Here is a 7,323-nt window from a genome sequence, read left to right as displayed (position 1 = left end):
GATATTGCTTCCTAAATCAACTAAGCAGTCTCACACAAGCCTATTACTTAGCTAATCACATTAAGCAATTGGATTGATTAGGATATTAAGTTAAATTGGCTAAATCTAACTTAACATGTTTCCATTCCTTAGGTTTCCTTATCTTTTGATACTGGGTGATCCTATAATCCTAGCAATCAAACTATATCATAACTAAAACATATTACTACTCAAATTAAGCATACTTTGGATGCAATTACAGACACTTAAAACATGCATAGCGTAGGCGAACGAACATACAAGTATTAACGATTAAGTTGTCGATTTAATCTATTAATATATTCATCCTAGACACTCAAGCAAGGAAAGGAAAACAATAACAAGCAGAAAAATCCAAAAAGAATACATTAAAATCTTATAAAATCCATAGAAAATGTCCAATAAAACTCAAAATCGATGTTTGGGCCTTCAACTGTTCATCGAATTTGAATCCCGATACCAAAATATACAAATAAACCTCAAAATACAAAGAAATCTCATGTGTTTTTGCCAAGAATGGTCAAAGTCGAGCTTAGAGATCTCAAAATCGACCTAACTCTCCCATTCTTCTTACCTAAAAATGAATAGTCGCTATTTATAAAAACAGCGTAGGCCCGCAGCACTCTTGCCCTAGAAGGCTACTTGTCGAAGCATAGCTATGTCATGATGTGCTCGAGCATCTTTACGTGCCACACCTGGCGCACAACCCTTCACTCTACCGAACGCCAATGTAGCGTCGCAACGCCACAGGGGTGCGTCGCAGCGCTGCCTGCATTTTCCCCAAAACTTGTGCTCTTAGGGAAAAGTGTGAGGCACAGTGCCACTGCGTTGCTATGTTGCTCTCCCATAGCCATTTTGGTCATTTTATCTTCCTTGAATCCCCAGATGCTCTTTTTAGCTTCTAATTTCTCCAAATTAATATCGAACAGTCTGTAACTGCCAATTCTACCTCCTGAGTGCTTGATACCTATAAAAGCTCTAAATAAATACATTAAACACAACAATAATCATATATTAAGAGGAGCCAGATAGCAATTTTTTTGGTGCTATCAGGTAACACTTCTATTTGTGGCATTCATGTTTAAATTGGTGCCTTTTATAATACTAAAGATCTTCAACACAATATTGGAATCTGTCAGTGAATATCTCCCTACTCTTGAACCTATTTGGACTCAACTTGATGATGCTAAAATTAGTTAAGATCATCTTTGTTTCGTTAAGGTTCTTATAGGACTTTGTATGAAATATTAGCTAATTCGAGCTGCCTTGCTACATTGCAATCCTTAACCCTTATTGGATACAACGACTCATGAAATTCTATTTGAGGAAAAATGGCTTGGCATAGTCTCCTCCCTACCATATGAAGTTGTTCTCACAACCGACTCATCCATACAACACTTTTGGGTTTGTTGATTGTCCTTTGCAAGAACTATAAGCTTCATGATCATAAGTTTGCTGATTATTCTAATTTGAGTGCATATGACCCACATAAGACTCGACTTGTTAGATATTATAGAGGTTTCACAAACTTGGATATATCTTGGACAATCATCCAACTCAACCACCTCGCTTTCCACATCACTCTACAAAATCAATGAACTTTTCTAAAGGCTGGTTCCTCATATGTTGTTGTTGTCACCCCTTCGAATTACCCCACTTCTTCCAATTTAGATCAATGATCTCCAGGATGTATTAAAACAGGTGATCGAATCTAAATCTTTTGCTCTTGCGGTCTCACCAAGTAATTCATGAATTCTCAACTCAGCTTATTGCAATCACATGACATCTGGTATTCTTCTTTTATGTTTTTAGCCACCCCTACAAAATCCATTCCTCCCATTCATGTTGCGCATGAAATTTGTATGTCAATTTCTCATATTGGCACAATAGACAAATCTATATTAAATCTTCCTAATACCTATTATGTATCAAATCTAACTCTTAATCTTGCCTTCATTTCAAAATTATGTGATCTTCACCTGATTGTTTGTTTCTTTCTTAGTCGTTCAGTTCCGGATTTGTAAATGACACATACAGTTCGTATTGTTCGCAAAGTAGAAAGATTGTTTGAGCTTACTTCACATCAACTCCTTATTTTTCCATTTACTTATGCTTTTACACTGATTCTACTTTATATTAGTGACACCTTCGTCTTGGTCATGTTTTTTTTGAAAACTTGGTCTTTTAGTTTATGTTAGCAATTTAAATAATGTTTCCAAATTTCATCCTTTGATTATTTGAATTGTAAACTTGGAGAAACAACCTACTTTGTCTTTTTCTATGTTATCCTCTATAGATGATATACTATTCCAACTTGACTTTTCGAGGCCTCTAATTGGGGTCATTATTACATGCATGTAATTTCAAAACTAATTCTAGTTGACCATTTAAGACTTAAATTAAATTTTCTAAATAAATAAAACATTGTCAAAAACATTTAACTCACCCTACCCTAAGTGAGATGTACTCATATTTATTTAGTGAAACCCAATATGCACAAACAAACTTATCTGATGGATCCCAAGGCATAGGAACATAAGGAGGCACAACGATACTTATCTATTAGACTTAAAAGGCAAACAAATATAATGTATATAGCTAGTGGTAGGAGGGTCATAACCAATAAATTGATCTAACATGCAACATTTAATAACGGGCCATATCATAATAATTCACAAAAAAAATCTTAGCATGCTCATAAAATCTCATCATTCATTTTTTTAAAAAACAAAAAAACATGCGAGCTTTTCTAAAACTACTTGGTAAAGCCAAAATAAATAATATTTTATTTTACCTACTATAGTGGCATTACTAGAAATTGATACCCAACTATCGTTGAAAATAATCCACTTACCTCAAAATTCATACCCGACTGTTGTTGAAAACAAATTTCATTGCCTTTTGACCTATTGGTCCAATCCTAAAGCATAAACTCCACGAGGTTAGATCCAAAATTGTCATCACTGCTGTAAGTTCATTCCAAAATCTTGAAGAATGACCAAAAATTGTTCTTGGATCTGAAACAACTTCAAACCTTCACACAATGATTTGAACCTATGCATAAACCATAAATAAGGGTTAGAAACCCAATTTCGACCAACCATAACTAATCCAAAAGGGCTTCAAAGTTCCAAAACTCACCAAAACGTACTAAAATGTTCGTTTCTCTTGCTGGACAGTGACTCCAATCTCCTAAAAGCTTGGAACCTACCTAAAAAACATCATGGATAAATATATTTTATAGGCTACAAATTCAATAAATAGTTAAAATCCAACCAAGAACAACCTAAAATATAACCCAAACAAAACATTCAACCTTCTTACCCACTGAACTAAATGGAAATTCTACGGAGACCGTGGCGACGGTAGCAGTGATGAGTGGCAAATGAGAGAGAGAGAGAGAGATGGGAAACAAAAAAGAAACTTACCGATTACGCCCGCCAATTGGAGATGGCGGGACGAAGTGACAGTGTTGGTGGGCAACAGTGTGATGGATGACGGCAGGCGTGGGCTGTGACGTCTTCTTCGTTGGACAGAAACTGAAGGAACTCATTTATTTCAAATTTATATTGATTTTGTTAATACGACTCAAACTCAGTTTTATCAGACCACTAAAGTTCTATGCACTAATAATGTCATAGAGTATAATGAGTTCATTCTTCTTTCATTTTTCACTCAACAGGGTACTCTTATTTAATGCTTTTGTCCTCATGCCTCAAAAATGGTGAATAGAACGAAATACCACCACATTTTGGATTTATTTTTGCATCTAACTTTATTCTGCATCTCATCCAAAAATAAAAAATTTGATGTGAGGTTGCTCTTACCTCTGTCTATACCATCTGTCATCTATCGTTTTCCCACCTCTGTCCTTCAGAATATCTTTTCCTTTGAATGATTATATCGTACTCCCCCTTTCTGCTCTTATCTTAAAAGTATTTGGATGTGTATGTTATGTTCTTCTTCCTCATGACCATATTAAACTTGATGTATCTCTTGTCGTGTTACCTTGTAGGAGTATACTATGTTTTTTCCATTCCTAAGTTTTCTCATTTTCTCGAGCTTGATCAATTTGCACCAATATATACAATCTTAAATCTGCCTCACTGATGAACTTGTCCTCTTTGTTTGTCGTTCTCTAAGGGTAAGAGAAACTCTTCATATCTCCAAGATGATCATTGTTTTTTTCACAATTATTTCCATAGTAAAACATATCTTTTATCATGAGGCTTGTATTAACCCTCTTCGATAACAATGATGAATGAGAAACTCAAACCTTTAGAAAAGACACCTAGAACTACAATGATCTACACTTAGATAAAAGGCCTATTTACTGTAATTGGATCTATAAGGGCAAAATATACTTTGATGGTCAATCAAACGCTATAAAGTAAATATTACTATAAAAGGCTACTCTGTAAAGTATGATATTGTTTATGAGGAAACATTTGCTCATGTTTCTTGAATAACATATATTCGTAGTTTTTAGCTGTTGTGGCTACCAAACAGTGGTACCTTAGCTGGATGTGAAGAATACTTTTTTCAGTGGCACTTTATCTAAGGAAGTATAATGAACCATTGCTTGATACTTCTTCTCCACTCTAAAGAGTGTCTTATTTGTGGTATATTATATATTCTAAAACAAGCTCGACGAGCTTGGTATGCAATTAGTTCCACCATAATTGAATAACTTTTATTCCTGAAAATGCAAAACAATTTACACAACATGTCTTCAAGGTAATATTGTTCTTCAACTCCTATGTTAATGACATATTTACAAGTGATTTTTAGAAATTATCACATGGCAGGACCCTCCCATCTCTACCATTATTTTATTCATTGTCCATACACAATTCTTCGTTTAATTTTGAGGGGATGAGTTAGGGACTTAAAAGGTTCAAGTTCCTTGCAGGTAATTTTTTTCAGTTTGATTTATTTTAGAAATAATCAGTGAACTGACCTTTGAATAATTTTTTTTTTGATGAAATAGTTAGTTCTTCACTATGAATCCTCATTTAAATGGTTAATTACTCTTGAACAATTATCGGGCCTTTTAAATGTAATAAATTAATAAAAGTTTATATTAAGTTTTAGTTAATTATCCACACATAAGAGTTCAAAAATAGTTCAAAGATATCAAATTTTCATTCAATATCAATATGCATGCATAAGAGTTTAAAATGATTCGAGCCTATAAATATCTTTTGTGTGTATATATATGTATATAGTTTCTTTTAAAAAAAAAATAGAAATAAACATGGTTAGAGTGGGGAATGGGAATGAGAAATGTACTTCCCATTCCTGTCCTCATTTAGCTTGCAAGAATTTTTTTATCTTCCACCCTCATTTCCTGCCTAAAGAGGGATTTCTCGCCCCATTAAAGGTGAGTTCTCATTAAGCTTCAATTCCACATGAAAAAGGAATATCTCTTGGTCTGATTGTACTATTTATTAGAAGCCAAATATGCCACTAATCTTTTGGCTCAATTTGATATCATTGTATCTATTGCATCATCAACACCACTAGATTTGAATGCTTGATTACCATTTTTTGATGGTGTCTCTTTAATAGATCATACTTTCTGAAGAATATGTGAATACCTGCAATAGAAAAGATTGTGTCCCATTTTTACATTTTGCAGAACAATATAAATCAGAGGATAGAAACATAGATTAAACAAATTCAATTGAGCATGTTATTCACTGTGAAGACAAGAGAAAATACAAGGAATTAGAGAACTTACCCTTGAAGAACATTTTCTTCATGTTTCCTCTCCGATCTACTGCATGATCATAAAAAATCAACCTCTTTCCTTGAACCCACAAACACAACAATGGAATCCCAATAACCAGACACCACTAATAGCTCTTTCTCGTTATTCTCAAGGTTGAGAATCGCTAGACAGGAGTGGGCTTCTAGGGATTAATTTTGGGAGAAAGGGAGTGGGAGTTTGATGAGAGTTATAGAGGGCAATTTCTTTGAAAAGGATGAAGATGAAGATCTCTTAAAATGAGAGCACTCGCTTTCTCTGTAAAAACATGAGAACAGCTCTACACGTATTTTGGGTTGAGATATTAAAGAGAGAGGGGGAATTTTAATACATAATAACCAACTTATTGTAAATATCCATATGTTATATCGTATGTAACATATAACCTATAGTTTATATTATATCATATATAATATAACCTATAGTTTATTAATCCCTCATATAACCTACATAATTAATATGAATCATATTCATATTAATTTTAACCCATAGTTTTTACATGAATCATATTCATATAACTAATATTTGAATCATATTTAAATATTTATTTCTATCATTAAAACTTTATATTATAATGTATCATATACATTATATTAATTATATCTTATATAATTAATTTCATTCAATTAATTTGAACAATTCAAATTAATCCAAAATTAATTTGATTCTCATTAATTCTAATTGAGCTAACGAGGGGACCTTGTGGACTTATAGATTGAAGCTCCAATGATACTTGGTTAACTAATTAAACTCTTTAATTAAATTAATCAACCTTCATTAATTGTCGGTCACTCCACTAAAGACTGATAGATGCATTCTCTGTACTATAGATATATTTTTGTGTCCATTAGATATAATCAATCAACAGTGCATTGACCCTTCACAAATTTCTTGCAAGTACAGTTGGGGCAAAATTATCGTTTTGCCCCTGTAGTTACATCCAACTCCTTAAATAGTACTGATCATTCTAATGAACAATTAGTTATAGTCCAACTATAACTAAACCCTCTTAGGCCAAGAAAGGGTGTGGCGTGATATTATTCATGCCCTGAAATCAGTTCTTAAGGAAGCAATTTCTCTACTTACCCTAACGTAAGGGAAGAAGTGAATTCCTTTTTGTGTAGTTATGTTTTCAGCTCCCCAATCAGATGAATCCCTAAAATAGCAGGCTTATTGAGTCAAGAATCTGGCCATTCTCACCTGGGTTAAAGGATTGCCTTCATAGGCAGAGTTCACAACTAACTCAAGATACAAGTCAAGTCACCTATGGTCATCCTAGTGAAATATAAATCTTCTTTAGCAACGAGGTTATAAAGAGAGACTAATAATTTTTTGGTCTAGTCTCATATAAACTCTTTGTACAAGATACCCCTACTCACATGTCTCCACATGAGTGATTAGGATCAGACCATTTGTAGCACTTTACAATAATTATAACAACTACAGAGTGGATCCTAACCGTAAAGTCACCAGGATAAGGTACTTAGCCTTATCTATTTACTATAGACCATTCAGGTTATCACTTAGACATGATC

The 7,323-nt window shown here is 33.6% G+C and overlaps 1 long non-coding RNA gene across 4 annotated transcripts; it reads right to left on the bottom strand.

Moving 5' to 3' along the window:
• Positions 1-414: 414 nt before the first annotated feature.
• LOC120076380 lies at positions 415-4,184 on the bottom strand. 4 transcript variants are annotated; one of them, XR_005481534.1, is made up of 4 exons: positions 3,343-4,175; positions 3,160-3,229; positions 2,873-3,072; positions 415-985 (listed from the first exon to the last, which is right to left on the bottom strand). It is a non-coding gene; the product is annotated as an uncharacterized LOC120076380 (long non-coding RNA). The 4 variants fall into 4 exon arrangements; XR_005481533.1 differs by having other exon boundaries at positions 415-3,072; positions 3,343-4,184; XR_005481536.1 differs by having other exon boundaries at positions 415-3,072; positions 3,160-3,225; positions 3,343-4,184.
• Between the last annotated feature and the right edge of the window lie 3,139 nt (positions 4,185-7,323).

Source organism: Benincasa hispida, chromosome 4, assembly GCF_009727055.1.
Source record: "Benincasa hispida cultivar B227 chromosome 4, ASM972705v1, whole genome shotgun sequence".
Lineage (NCBI taxonomy): Eukaryota > Viridiplantae > Streptophyta > Magnoliopsida > Cucurbitales > Cucurbitaceae > Benincasa > Benincasa hispida.
The sequence above is the reverse complement of the archived record's forward strand: the minus strand, read 5'-3'. Positions and strand labels throughout refer to the sequence as shown.